Source organism: Scyliorhinus canicula, chromosome 6, assembly GCF_902713615.1.
Source record: "Scyliorhinus canicula chromosome 6, sScyCan1.1, whole genome shotgun sequence".
Classification (NCBI taxonomy): domain Eukaryota; kingdom Metazoa; phylum Chordata; class Chondrichthyes; order Carcharhiniformes; family Scyliorhinidae; genus Scyliorhinus; species Scyliorhinus canicula.
In genome coordinates, this window is record NC_052151.1 from 100,215,416 (window position 1) to 100,231,192 (window position 15,777).

Below are 15,777 nucleotides of genomic sequence, written 5' to 3' on the forward strand. Positions count from 1 at the left end.
CCAAAGGCTTTGGGTGTTTTTCTAAGAAATCTTTCTTAATTTCAATTGTGTTACGACTCCTGGTAAAGTGGTGCTGGAATTGACTGCGCACTAGCTCAGGGGGTCGGAACACTGCCGTCACTAATTAGCTACTTTAGAGACTGAATAGCAGATTGGCTTACATTTTTTTTAAAAACACTTTTCTGAATTTATAGCTCTGAATGACTTCAGCTATTATATTAGTTGTAATGCTGTCATTGAAATCTTTGAATGATTATAGGAGGTTTGTTGTATTATGAGATTCAGAATGATCTAATCATTGGGAGACTGGGAACTACAGCTCTCAGCATATATGGCAATTTCCATGGCTGTGCATGTGTAGCACAGTGTTTTAGAGTTCTCAGGACACTTCCATGAAGAGAAACTAAAAGAAACAAAGAAACAAAGTAAAACCCTGATAATGTGATTGGAAAAGGAGTGCCATAATCATAAACAAGATGCGTCCCAGCAGGGAACAGGGAATGCTCATCATTAAGAAGAGGCCCAAAGCAGAAAAAGGACTGCAGTTAGCAGAACTTAAGGCTCTGGAGGGCCGAGGGCTCGGGAGAAGACCAGGAAATTGAAGGGGGCAGCAGAAGGTTGATAATTGCAAGCTGTGGGATGTTTGGGTCAAGGTAACCCTTTGAAGTGTTCGTATTCTGCTCAGCATGGTCAAAGATTTGGAGTTATGGTTGGTGCTGGAGATCATACTCAAGAACTCAGGGAACAGAATCTTAAGAGATGATACTGAAATGCTGCGACGTAAACCATCATCAAAACTGTTCAAGTTGGAGCAATTGTTTTTGGAGAGAATTCCAAGACAAGGTCTTCGAAGGTAAAGAACGAATCCGTCATAAGAGAGACTAGAATTTCAACAAGATTGGTTGACTCAATGTTGACTGACGTTATTGAGAAATTCATGGAATCTGTTTTGGTTGCCTCTATCATGGATTGTGCAGTGTGGTGTATTCAACCACTGCTTGTCTATTAATTGACATGTACCTTATTAACCATGAGTATTAGAATAGAAGAAAGATATTGTATTTGTTTTATCTCTCTGACCATGTTTGTCCAAAACCTGTGGAACCTTGTGCCTTCATTCTCTTAGCAAATGTCTTGAATCTCATACTTTTAACATTTAACAAAATGTTATTGGTCCCTAACTGAATGGTTCCAGAACTTGAGGGTAGGTCCAGGATCCTAACACACGTAATGTTTTGCCGACTATTTAATTTATAATTGCTTGTCCTGTCACTAATATCAGAATTTATTTCTGTTATGTATGCAAACTTCTCTTTTTAAATAATTTTTATTCAAATTTTCACAAAATATCAATAACAAAAAATATCAGGAAAAGAAAGAACAACATCCCCCATGTATACAAAAAAGAAAAATAAATTAACGCCCGTCATTAACAAAGAACAAATATACACGTCCCTTCAGCCCAAAACAAAGAAAATACCCCCCCCCCCCCCCCCCCCCCCCCCCCCCCCCCCCCACCCCGGGTTGCTGCTGCTGCTGGCCTTTTTCTACCGTTCTCCCAGGAACTCTAGGAATGGTTGCCATCTCCTGAAGAACCCCTGCACTGACCCCCTGAGGGCAAATTTCACCCTCTCCAATTTAATAAACCCCGCCATATCATTGATCCAGGCCTCCATGCTTGGGGTTCTCGCATCCTTCCACTGAAGAAGAATCCTCCGCCGGGCTACTAGGGACGCAAAGGCCAGAATGCCGGCCTCTTTCGCCTCCTACAATCCCGGCTCCTCTGCAACTCCAAATATTGCAAGCCCCAGCCCGGTTTGACCCTAGATCCTACCACCCTCGACACCGTCCTTGCTACGCCCTTCCAAAATTCCCCCAGCACTGGGCATGCCCAGAACACATGAGTATGGTTTGCTGGGCTCCCTGAGCACCTAATACACCTGTCCTTGTTGCCAAAAAACCAGCTCATCCTTGTCCCAGTCATGTGAGCCCTAAGCAGCACCTTCAACTGCATGAGGCTAAGCCTCGCACAAGAAGAGGAGGAGTTCACCCTTCCTAGGGCATCCGCCCACGTCCCCTCCTCAATCTCCTCACCCAGCTCCTCCTCCCATTTACCCTTCAGCTCCTCCACCGAGGCCTCGTCTACCTCCTGCATCACTCGGCACGCTGCCGAGATCCTCCCCCCTCCAACCCACACCCCCGAGAGCACCCTGTCCTGGACCCCACGCGGCGGCAACAGAGGGAACCCCGCCACCTGCCAAACACCCTTACCTGCATGTGCCTAACGGTGTTCCCTGGGGGGAGCCCGAACGTCCCTTCCAACTCACCCAGGCTCGCAAACTTCCCGTCTACGAACAGGTCCCTCAACCTCTGAACACCTGCCCTGTGCCTACTCAGGAACCCGCCATCAATCCTCCCCGGGACAAACCGGTGGTTCCCCCATATCGGGGATCCCATCGAGGCCCCCACCTCCCCCCTGTGCCGTCTCCATTGCCCCCAAATTTTGAGGGTAGCCGCCACCACCGGGCTCGTGGTATACCTCGTTGGAGGGAGCGGCAGCGGCGCCGTTACCAGCGCCTCCAGGCTCGTGCCCACACAGGACGCAAACTCCATCCTCTTCCATGCTGCCCCTTCCCCGTCCATCACCCACTTACACACCATCGCTGCGTTGGCAGCCCAATAATACCCACAGAGGTTGGGCATCGCCAGCCCCCCTATCCCTGTCCCGCTCCAGAAACACCCTTCTCACCCTCGGGGTCCCGTGCGCCCACACAAATCCCGTAATGCTCCTGTTAACCCACCTGAAAACGGCCTTCGGGATAAGGATGGGGAGGCACTGGAACAGGAACAGAAATCTCGGGAGCACCGTCATCTTGACCGACTGCACCCTACCCGCCAGAGACAGCGGCAGCATATCCCACCTCTTAAACTCCTCCTCCATTTGCTCCACCAGCCTCGTGAGGTTAAGCTTATGCAAGGCCTCCCAGCTCCTAGCCACCTGGACCCCCAAGTATCTGAAGCTCCTCTCCGCCCTTTTTAGTGGGAGCCTACCGATACCCCCCTCCTGGTCCCCCGGGTGTACAACGAACAGCTCGCTCTTCCCCAAGTTGAGCTTGTATCCTGAGAAATCCCCAAATTCCCTAAGAATCCTCATCACCTCCGGCATTCCCCCCACCGGGTCCGCCACATACAGCAATAGGTCGTCCGCGTAGAGCGACACTCGGTGTTCCTCCCCACCTCGCACCAGCCCCCTCCAGTTCCTCGACTCCCTCAACGCCATGGCCAGGGGTTCAATTGCCAGCGCAAAAAGCAGGGGGGACAAGGGACACCCCTGCCTCGTCCTTCGGTATAACCGGAAATACTCCGACCTCCTCCTATTCGTGGCCACGCTCGCCATCGGGGCCTCATATAACAGCCTCCCCCACCTGACAAACCCCTCCCCAAACCCAAACCTCTCTAACACCTCCCACAAGTACCCCCACTCAACCCTATCAAAGGCCTTCTCCGCGTCCAACGCCACCACTATCGCCGCCTCCCACTCCACCGCCGGCATCATTATAACATTCAAGAGCCTCCGTATGTTAGTGTTCAGCTACCTCCCCTTCACGGACCCCGTTTGATCCTCGTGGATAACCTGCGGCACACGGTCCTCTATCCTCGTGGCTAAGATCTTTGCCAACAGCTTGGCGTCTACATTTAAGAGTGAGATCGGCCTGTATGACCCACACTGCAGAGGATCCTTGTCTCGCTTAAGGATCAAGGAGATCAGCGCCCGAGACATCGTCGGAGGCAGAGCCCCCCCTGCCCTTGCCCCGTTGAAGGTCCTAACCAACAGGGGGCCCAGTAGGTCTGCGTACATTTTATAAAATCCGACCGGGAACCCATCCGGCCCAGGCGCCTTCCCCGACTGCATGCTCCCTATCCCTTTGATCAGCTCCTCCAGATCAACCGGCGCCCCCAGTCCCTCCACCTGTCCCTCCTCCACCCTCGGGAATCTCAACTGGTCCAAGAAGCGCCCCATCCCCCCCTTCCTCAACCTGACCTGATCCGCCACCTTCAGGTGCGTCTCCTGAAGCATGGCCACGTCTGCCTTCAGCCCTTTCAGGTGCACAAACACGCGGGCCCGTTTGACTGGCCCATTCAGTCCCCTCACATTCTAGGTTATCAGCCAGATCAGGGGGCTACCTGCCCCCCTCACCCGCCGACTAGCCATTACCCTTCCTCAGCCCGCCACGTGCTCGCGCCCCCTGCTCAGCCCGTTCCCCACGGCGGCAGACCCCCATCCCGACCCCCTCCTCATACTCAGGCTCCTTCTCGGCCATTCCAGCAGCAACCCGGTACCCCCCCTCCCCCAAGCTAGGACCCCCCTCGCTGCGTTGCTCCCCCCATTGTGCTCCCGCAAGTCAGCTGACTCCTGCTGACCCCGGCTACTCCCGCCACTCCTTCGACCCCTCCCAGCGTGGGGCTTCCTCTCCTCCCCAGTGTCCACCAGCAGGCTTTCCTCCTCCCCCCCCCCCCCCCCCCCCCCCCCCCCCCCCGCTCTCAAGCTCCGGTCCCGCCCCTTCAACCCTTAGCGCGGGAAAAAGCCCACGCTTTCCACCTGCCCAACCCCACCTCCCCTACAGCAGCTCTCTTTACCGGCCTGGTCCCCTCGCGGGGCCCCAACCCCCCTCCACACCATCAACCCCCCACACTGCGGGTCTGCCCCCCTCCTCGAGCCCATCCAACAAACCCAAGCAGAAAACAGTGCCCCACTCGCCCTAAAAACAACAAAGAACCAACATTGGACCGAGAACCCCCCTCAAAATATAACACAATATAAGACAATGGCATGCAGAGCCCCACACCCAGCCCTCAGTTAGAGTCCAACTTCTCGGCCTGCACAAAGGCCCACGCCTTCTCCGGGGGACTCAAAGTAAAAGTGCCGGTCCTTGTAGGTCACCCACAAACGTGCCGGCTGTAGCATGCCGAACATCACTCCCTGTGTAGCACTGCCTTCGTCCGATTGTACCCGGCCCTCTTCTTTGCCACCTCCGCACTCCAGTCCTGGTAGATCCGCACCACTGCATTCTCCCACTTGCTACTCCGCTCCTTCTTAGCCCACCTGAGCACACACTCCCGGTCAGCGAACCGGTGGAACTGCACCAGCACCGCCCGCAGCGGCACATTCGGCTTGGGTCTTCTTGCCAATATTCGATGGGCCCCCTCCAGCTCCAGGGGCCCCTGAAAGGACCCAGCTCCCATCAGCGAATTTAACATGATGGCCACATAGGCCCCCATGTCTGACTGCTCCAGCCCTTCCGGAAGGCCCAGGATCCGCAGATTTTTCCACCTCGACCGGTTCTCCATCTCCTCGAACCTCTCCTGCCATTTTTTATGGAGCGCCTCGTGCATCTCCACCTTCACCACGAGGCCTAAGGTCTCGTCCTCTCTTTCGGAGGCCTTTTGCTGGATCTCCCGAATCGCCATCCCCTGGGCAGTCTGGGTCTCCATCAGCTTATCAATTGAAGCCTTCAACGGCTCCAGCAGCTCCGCTTTAAGCTCCCTGAAGCAGCGCTGGAGAGTCTCCTGCTGCTCCTGCGCCCACTGCCTCCATGCCTCCTGGTCTCCGCCCGCCGCCATCTTGTGCTTCTTCCCTCGCTTCTGCTTTGGCGGTGCAACCACTTTCTTACTCGCCCCACTCCTGGTCCAGGCCATATACTGCCGGGGAAATGTTGCTGGCTCCTTCACACGTCGGGAACCATCGAAAAAGTACCGCTGGGGGCCCTAAAAAGAGCCCTAAAGTCCATTCACAGCCGCAACGGAAGTTCATGTATGCAAACTTCATATAACAGAATAGACATGTGATCATTATGGCTCAACCAACAAATGGAACAGACTTCTTCAACTTCCATGTTATAAATTGACCAGTTTCTTTTTAATCCCCATCAGATTTGCAGAGTACAGTGAAGTAAGGCAAAAACAGTGAAGTAAAGCAAAAAAAAGGACGTATACTTACACTTTTAAAAATGCTGTGTGATTTGAGTATTTTGGAGAAAATGTCTTGTGACGACTTGGGGGGGAAATAACTTGGTAACAATTCTATCTAATAAGCGATGTGTACGATGTTAAACATATGGAGATGGGTAATTCAAAACACTATAAATTGCGCCGAGACTGGACTATAGGGTTCAAATTGGAAGTCATCCAGGCGAGGGGGGAGGATTTCTTTTTGAAGCTCTATACGCAGTAACGTTGGGAGCAGTGGCGGACTGGATTTAAAATATTGGTTGCCAGGAGACAAAGGGGGCCCACCCACAACTACAATGCTATGATTTAATTTTCATAACGAATAAATAAAATTTTCAAAAAATACATATGGAAAAAAGGGTACAATTATAATTTTTGTGGAAAAAATGTGTATTTCTTAGTAATTACAGTGTACATGTACTGTACATATTACTGGCAGTAGATACAGAATGTTAAAATTGAATTTTTTATTTATTTTTTTAAATTTTAAGTAATTGGTTGATATTTTTTAATAGTTTACTACACAATTTACACATTAACAGATAATTCAAAAGCACAATAGAGCATTGCATGCAGTCCACTATATTAAGAGCAATCGTTTGTGTTCGCTAGATGATTGTGCGAATCTGTCAATAATTGCTTCTGCATCCAATTCATCTAACAATTCCTTTTCAATGGATAGCAACATGTATGATTCCAAATTCTCGTCAGACAGCGAATTTCTTAACCTTGTCTTTATGATCTTTAGCTTTGAAAATGTCCTCTCACATTGGACTTGAGTAACTAATAGTGTGCAGATGACTTTACAAAGTTTATAAAGGTTATCATATGCCTTGTCATGAAGTCTGTTGGATGCCAGAATATTTAGTACACACGATGGGCAAGTGCTGCAAATTTTACAATTGTTGCAACTGGAATCCATATTCTCACCATTATTAAGCAATACATCAAAGTTTGAAGCAAAATAAAACAATTTCAATATTACTCGATCTTTGCTGATGTGTGGAAACAGCTTAATAATACCTTCCAATGTTTCATCTTCAAGGCCCTTCTCTGCAATAGTTTTAAACTTTGCTGGGTCCAAGCAGGACAAATCTTTATACAACTGTTTGTGTTGTACAAAGCATGATTCTAGTGACTGGACAATGCGATCCATTATTAGGTTAAACACATTTACTCAAAAATCAGCTAGAGAATCTGAGGAATTTCTTTCATCATCAATAAGCTCATCTGTCATTCTTTTCTTCTTCCTCTGCCTCAATTTCCAATGTTTGATTTTCATCCATATTCATCTGTGAAATCCTGTCATTACATTTATTTACAAATTCCAAAGCCTTGCTGTGAACGTTATCAAATGTTCTTGTCTGTTCCTTCAACTTTGTTGTAGCTGAATCTACCAAGCTCCATGCAGTAAACATATCTAAACCACTTGGCTGTAGATAACTTGATAACGGGGTTGTAGTTTCAAATATATAAATATAAATATATAAAGTCAAACTTTAGAAGACTTTGAAGTAAAACATTTGCTTCATGTTTTGTTTTTGCATCAAACTTTTCTGAATCTTGTATCATTGATAAGCATGTCAATAGATTTACGAAAGTACTGGCAGCGGCATCATCAAAACGTTCAAATATAGTTATTGCTGCATTGGATTTTCCTGATCATCTAGTCTCACAAATTAGCTTTAATCGTTTCAATTTTTCTTGTCCTAGATGTTTTCCAACAACTTCTATCCATACAGCCATTCTCTTGTATGATGCTTTCACAAAAGTTGCTATATTCTGGAGCAAATTGAAAAAAGAAACTGCAGGCACACAACATTTTGTTGTTTCAGTTATCACCAAATTCAAGACATGGGCATAGCACCATATATGAACATGTTGATCAGCCACATCAGCAATTTTACTTTGTAAACCATTATACTGGCCATGGTAGCTTGCAGCACCATCTGTGCTATCAGATAAACATTTTTGGGGGTCAATTTTAAGATGCTGTAATGTTTCAATCAATAGATCAAAAAGTCCCTGTCCTATACCATAATTACTTGGCACAACTGAAAGTAGTCGCTCACAGATAATACCTTTAAGCACATACCGAATAATAATGCTAAACTGATCGATGGATGAATTATCTTGTGTTGAATCAACCTGAATAGAATTATATTTTGCTTGAGAAACTTCATGACTAATTCTTTCTTGTATCATATTCTTCATAATTTTGATTAATATGTTTATAGTTGTTTTACTCAGGTATGTAACAAGTCCACCACGGCCTTTACTTTGAGCCTTTCCTTGTTGCTCTAATCGTTTGATTCTTTGTTTAGACTTGTTTTGCACTGCAGAAACGTGAGCTGCCATAATGGGGTCATATTTTGCCATCAACTGCACTGTAGCTAAAAAATTGCCATGATTCAGAACCTCATTATCTAGAGTGTAGGCCGATTCATTTCTGTGACCTCGAAAAGGAAGTGCTTGCTTGCCTAACATCTTTATGATGTCTATAATCCTCATGACAATACTTCTCTGCTTCAATACTTCTTCTTTCCTTTTAATTAGTGATGCTGCAAAAATGTATCTAAGGTCCCATCATTAACCACACTGATATATTGCTGAGCATTTCTGACATGTGTTGTTGTCCATTCATGTGAAGTCAAGCTCTGGCTAATACGCCTGTAGTAACTAAAGCCACGTACAAAGGGTGATGGATTACAAGTGTTGGGAAACTCAAAGGCTAAGAAGTATGAACAATATAAGCATCTATTTTCTTTGTTATATGTTAGACATTTTCTTGGAACTGAGTCATTCATAATTTTCCTCTCCTACAAACGAGCATCAAATGGCAGATCATCAAGTGTCTGAAGTGGATGTTCAGCAAAAAACTGTTTTAGCTTTCGTCGTGATGGATATTGGAAGATTCCAGTAATTGATCTTTCATTTTCTTGCGTAGGTTCATTTACAGGATGTGCTTCAGAAACCAAGTAATTTATGCTTGAAGGAATATCTGATTCCCTGTCACTAGTTGAAGCTAGGTGTTCAGATGTTGCAACTACAGGCAGTACAGATACCGGAACAAGGAAGCCAGAAGAAATATTGGGCCTGGGTTGATTAGTAATGGATGCACTTGTATTTGTCTCTACATTCAAAGTAGCTCTTCTCTGTTCTTGTAACTCGTGCGTCATTGCATCATCACCATGAGCATTGTTTCTTGCTTCTTGATTATTTGTTGCAGAACTGGATATTGATGTGGATTGTGCTTGTGGTATTATAAACTCTGTGATAGGCCTGCATCGCTTGGCTGATTCCTTCCTTTCTGCTTCTTTTTGTTCTTTGCATTTTAGTGACCCAGATTTATGCTTTTTCTTTTCCATGCTGGTAGAGGTAATATTCCTGAAATAAAATTAATTAAAAATAGCCCACATTGTGAAAAATTAATATTGATGATTGCAAGAATAACTTGAAGGAACGCCAGAAAAATCCCTACTTGATAAAAAATATAAAATAACTTACTTACACTTCAATAGGCTATGTTCATTAGTCAATACTACTGTGGCCTATGCAGCTTCAGAAGAGGAGACAATCCACTGTCCAGTGTTCACACCAGCAAGCAACTGAGACAACTGTTGAAACTTAGAAGTTTGGTCCGACTATAGTAAGACATTAAGAATGGTCCCACGACCAAAGTTAACATGTCCAGTTTGATACCAGTGTAGTGTTACAAGTCGCAACCCTTTGGGTTTACCGATAATGGCTTATCACTTCAATATCTTTGACCTCATGATTCACGGTCAAAGGTACCGCTTCTCCTTTTCGGTGACCTCACGACCCTATGTACTGCTTGATATCCTTTCAAGTTGCCGACCATCTCAAATCACGAACTGTAACTTTATCTTTAAATTCACACACTCTTGCTGAAAACATGGATTTCCAACTATGTCCGACCTGGGTGAACCAGCCCCCCCCCCCCCACTCCTTTTCATATCCGTTTAACACTGCTTCGTTCCTTCATACACTGAGTGATTATTTGTTTGTTTCTTTATTGCATTTTTATTTGGTATTGCTCTTTTTAAAAACAATTATATTTTATTAAGTTAGAATACAAATCTCAGGAAAGAAGTTGGAGATTTATTTATCTAATTAATTATAATTTTTAAGGGCCCTTCAGAGATTCACGGGCCCCTTCTTGGCTCTCCGGGCCCCGGACCGATGTACCGGCTGAACCAAGACTACTGCTTGATATCCTTTGAAGTTGCCGACCATCTCAAATCACGAATTGTAACGTTATCTTTAAATTCACACACTCTTGCTGAACATTTGGAATTTCCTTAATTATGCCCGACCTGGGCCCCCCTATTCCACATCCTTCCACTACCTCCCCTGCTTCGTTCCTTTTCATGCACTGCTTATTTGTGTCCTGTTCTCTTTTTTTTCTTATTCCTTTTTATTACTAAAACAGTTGTCTGTGTTTGTTTCTTTATTGCATTTTTATTTGATATAGGGGGCCCACTTCATCAGGGGCCCACTTGCCATCGGGCAAGCTGACACCCTGGCCAGTCCGCCAATGTTGGGGAGTCTAGCATTTCTCGGGATAGAGGAATAATAATTAACTTTAACAAATAGTCTTCCCCATCACTAAACATGTTGTGATGCAGGAAAGCATCGTGCATCGCTTCGACCCGTGTGTGCGAATGCAAAAGTGACAAGAAGCTCGTCAGCGTCATTGGAATCGTGAAATTCGTTGAAGTGATAATGATGCAATTAACAAATATGGAAACGCATATAAAAGTTAAAGTTGGAAGAGTAAAAGTTTTCTCTGATCACAGGAAATTTTTTTTCCAAAAACGGATGACCTGCAGAACGAGAAGTCTGCATTTTCTCCCAGCTATGTTGGGTCTCACTCCCATGTTGCTCAGTAAGAAACTGCACGATGAGGAACGCGTGCAATAGCATCAGTTCCTGGGTCAGACGGATGTTTGGTTTCGTCTTGGTAACGGAGTGATCAGAAAGCTGGAACTCGAGGACAGTGCAGAGCCTGCAGGTATGTATTGCAGCTTTGTTTTTTTTATGCAATGGAGTGATTGATACACTCTTTGCAACAACTGGGGGGACTCGACAAGGGCGGCAATTCAATGGGAGGCAGTTGTCCCCACCGCGTGGAATCTATCTGTTCTTGCAGTACGCAGATGTCAGCTTTCAATTCACTTTGGTTTAAAACTGCAAACCTTTATGTTTTATCATTATTTAAAACAGATTTGGTTCCACTGTTAATGTTGGTTTTATGATTAACTGCCCTTGAAATATTTCAGAAGATCAGGGCTGTAGTGTCGCGTTAATGTGAGGATCACCTTGGCAACCTGCCAAACAGAGTGGAACAAAATACTGACGGTCTCAAAATTTGCGGACGCTAAATTGGAGGAGGACTGCCAGAATACAGGAAGACATTAATTCACTTTGCAGCATGGGCATGTAACTGGGAAATGGATTCAATGATAGAAAGTGTAAGGTGGTGCATAAACACCCGCATGGGCCAATTGGCGTGTTTCAGTGCTGGATATCCTATGTAAAAGTTCTAAATATGCACCCCCGAGATAAAAACAAGCAGTTACCGTGAAATCACAGTGGAACTCTGGATTATGGGAGCATGAACTTAAGTATGCTCCCTGGAGAATGTATTAGAAGAAGTCTGCTTAAGGAGTCCGTGGCTCAGTACAAGAAGTGGAGAAGATATCCTCCATTCTGCCCTATTGCAAAGTGACCTAAAAAGACTGGGGAATTTTATAGAGGTGATAGTGGTCTTGGCTATTGGCTGGAGTGTTGATGAGTGACCCGCATTGTCTCCTTTGAGGAAGGCCTGCCGAATTTCAAGTCAAACAGGCCAACAGCCTGGCCCTCAACTGGAGCAGGACTCCAGGGGTGGGATGCCCCATTGCTGAAATGAAAATCGCTTTTTGTCACGAGTACTTGGACAGCATTCAACCTGCAAGTAACATTCACACCACACCTGTTTCAGACATTGACCATCTCCAACTACGAGTGTCAGGAATCATGTGGCTAAACACGCTCGCTAGTGGACTTTGTTCCCTTTGGGAGAATTGCACCCTCAGTCTTGTAATAATTCAAAGGGAAGAATGTTTATTAAACTGTTAAATACAAGAGAGGCCACAATACAAAACACAATTAACTACAGTAATGGCTACACACACAGTAAAGTTGAATTAACCCCGTTCCACAACTATCCACATCCCTAAACTCTGAGAACATCCCTTTATCTAAACAACATCCCATAAAGTTTAACTTTACGGGCCAAATCCAGAAAACTGTAGAATCTCGACAATGCAGAAGGAAGCAATTCGGCCCATCTAGTGTGCACCGACCCTCCAAAAGAGCTCCCTAACCAGGCTCCCGTCCTATCCCTGTAATCCCATAACCCCACCGAACCCCCACATCCCTGACCATAAAGAGACAATTTAGTATGGCCAATCCACCTAACCTGCACATCTTTTGATTGTGGGGCAGCAATTTAAGGGATTGTACAGGTCTTCATCCCTGTACCTGCAATCCTGTCAGTGGGGGGTGGGGGCTGTAAAATTCTGCCTATAGTTTTATTTCTGTTCCCTAGGCATCTCTGTCCATTTCAGGGCATTGGTAGAACTAGTTCAACATCTGATCGATAGCAACCCAAAGATGATGCTTTCTGACTGGGTGATGGTGGTGCTGTTCAAAATCAGAGGTTGATGGCTGGACATCCTTTTTGGGATGGTTAAAGCCCAGCATTTGAGTATCATGAATGTTACCTGCTATTTGTCAGTTCAAGGATTAAAATTATTCAAGTCTCGGACCATGCGCCACACTACAGGGACATGAGGTTGGAGACGGGCCGGGTCCAGCCCCTCATGGAGGCTGGACACAGCTGTCCTCGCTGACGAGGCATTCTGTGAGAAAATATCACAAGTCATCAATAGGTATGTAACCTGCAACCAGGATGGGGAAGTCTCACCCTCCACATTCTGGAAGGTACTGAAGGCAAGGTTGAGGGGAAATAATAGCTTACAGAGCTCTGAGCGACAGGAAGAAAAGGGCAGCTAGGCAACGACTGGTTAACTCCCTAATTCCATGGCTCCAACCATGGTGCTACTGCCGGAGAGAAGAAAAGTACAAATGGAATTCAACCTGCTTTCTGCTGGGAAAGCAGTGACCAAGTTCCACCAGACATGGGGACCATTTATGAACATGGAGACAAAACCAGCCGCCTACTGACGCACCAGCTGAGAAAGCAGACAGCCATAAGGCAGATAACATAGGTGAGGGATGAGAATGGCAGGCTAGTCACAGCAACAAATAAAATCAATGAGGCCTTTGCGACTGTACACCTGCGAGCCCCTGGAAGGGGACCTGGAGATGAAGCAGTTTCTTGACAGGCTGGACATACCAGTTGTGGGAGGAAAAGAAATGGACTGAAATCACCACTGAGACTAGGAGAGATTATGAAGAGCATCAGCTCCATGCACTCAGGGAAGGCACCGGGTCCAGACGGATTTCTGGTGGACTTCTATTAAAAAGTTTGCTGCAGCAGTACTGGCCCCACACGGGGGGGGGGGGGGGGGGGGGGGGGGGATGTTCAATATTCACTATTGAGAGGGGCTCTGCTGCCCAGGTTGGCATTGGCCTCAATACCGCTGACCCCAAAAAAGACAAAGACCCAATGCAGTACGGCTCATTCAGATCCATCTCATCCTGAACACTGAAGCCAAAGTCCTGGTGAAGCGACTGGAGAGTTGCATGCCAGAGGTAGTTGCGGAAGATCCGACCGGATTTGTCAAGGATAGACAGCTAATGACAAACATGAGACGCCTGCTGAACATGATTATGACCCCACCTGGGAAGGAGACACCAGAAGTGATCATCTCCCTGGAAACAGAGAAGGCCTATGACAGTCGAATGGAGGGGCCTCATAGAGGTAATGGAACAGTTTGGGTTTGGGCCACAGTTCACCTTGTGGGAGAAACTACTGTACAGCGTTCCCATGGCGTACTGCCAAACATCACCAGCTCTGAATTCTTCCAGCTGCATAGAGGCATAAAGCAAGGATGCCCATTATCCCCGCTGCAATTTTCCCCAGAAATCGAGCCGCTGGCAATCACTGTCAGAGGCATCCAAAGGGGAGACAGGGAGCATAGAGTCTCTGTAGGTGCAGATAAGCTACACTTCTGTGCCTCAAACCCCCTAGCCAGCATGGGAGGAATAATGGAACCCCTAAGGGAATTTGGAGCCTTCTCAGGTCCCTATGATCCCTAACGGGGAGGATCAAATCCAAGGAAGCTGTCGTTCAAGTTGGTCCACAATTCTGGTACCTGGGGATCCACATAGCCCGTAACTGGACACAGCTCCATAAGTGGAACCTGTTGAACCTGTTCGAAGAGATAAAGAGAGACCTGCACAGGTGGGAGTCACTTCCGCTCGCCCTGGCGGGAAGAGTACAGACAGTAAAAATGAATAAGCTGCCAAAATTCCTCTTCCTATTCAGATCCCTCCCGATCTTCATCGCCAAAGCCTTCTTCAGCAAGGTGGATAAACTAATTATGGTGTTTGTGTGGGTAGGAAAAAGCTCAGGTTCCATAAAAGTATCTTGCAAAGAAGAAGCAACATGCGGGCCTGGCGCTGCCGAACCTCCTCTTCTACCACTGGGCTGTGAACGCAGAAAGGTGTGAAGGTGGGTAAAAGACTGGAGGCGCAATGGGTGCGAATAGGGAGACCTATAGGGACATCCATTCAGGGCAGCACGGTAGCATTGTGGATAGCACAATCGCTTCACAGCTCCAGGGTCCCAGGTTCGAATCCCAGCTTGGGTCACTGTCTGTGCGGAGTCTTCACATCCTCCCCGTGTGTGCGTGGGTTTCCTCCGGGTGCTCCGGTTTCCTCCCACAGTCCAAAGATGTGCAGGTTAGGTAGATTGGCCATGATAAATTGCCCTTAGTGTCCAAAATTGCACTTAGTGTTGGGTGGGGTTACTGGGTTGTGGGGATAGGGTGGAGGTGTGGGCTTGGGTAGGGTGCTCTTTCCAGGAGCCGGTGCAGACTCGATGGGCTGAATGGCCTCCTTCTGCACTGTAAATTCTATGATTCAAGCACTGGCTAAGGCCCCACTCCCAGTTCTCCCAGCCAAGTATTTGAGAACCCAGTGATAGTGGCCACAGTAAAAACCTGGAACCAACTCAGTAATCTTGGTGCAATGATCACTATGGCCCCCATCTGCAACAACCATAAATTAATTCCGGCGACAACAGATGCCTCCTTTGAGCCTAATGCAGCTAAGGATGATGCCACAGGTCACGCCTGACCAGAACACACACGAGCGGGTTCTTCCCGAAGGTGGAAGACACATGTGAACTGTGCCAGGTAGGTCTGGCCAACCACACCCACATGCTCTGGGCCTGCCCCAAGCTTGTCGGGTACTGGACCACCTTTTTTGAAGCCATGTCCAGGGTTGTGGGTGAGGGTGGAGCCATGCCCGAATGTGGCAGTCTTTGGGATGGTGGAGCCTTTGCCTCCCTGATCACCTGATGGAGACTCCTGCTCGGCTGGAGATCAGCGGCACCACATATGGCCACAGACTAGCTCTCTGACTTGGTGGAGTTCCTCAAACTGGAGTAAATAAAATCTGCCATCAGACGATCAGATGCATGGAAGCAATTCACCAGCCTCTTCGAGGACCTGTTTGTGACCAGCAACTAACTGGGGAGGCGGGGGGGGGGGGGGGTGTGGTTACCGACTA

The 15,777-nt window shown here is 47.1% G+C and overlaps 1 protein-coding gene across 5 annotated transcripts in view; it reads left to right on the forward strand.

Moving 5' to 3' along the window:
* The first annotated feature begins 10,773 nt into the window (after nucleotides 1-10,773).
* LOC119967340 (early endosome antigen 1-like) overlaps nucleotides 10,774-15,777 on the forward strand; it is a 64,984-nt gene continuing 59,980 nt past the window's right edge. For 2 of the 5 annotated variants that reach the window (XM_038799731.1, XM_038799733.1), the window contains exon 1: nucleotides 10,781-11,044. The gene's annotated coding sequence lies outside the window, so the exon portion shown is untranslated. Of the gene's footprint in view, nucleotides 11,045-15,777 lie in introns of all 5 variants that reach the window. The other 3 variants (XM_038799732.1, XM_038799729.1, XM_038799734.1) reach the window with 3 other exon arrangements.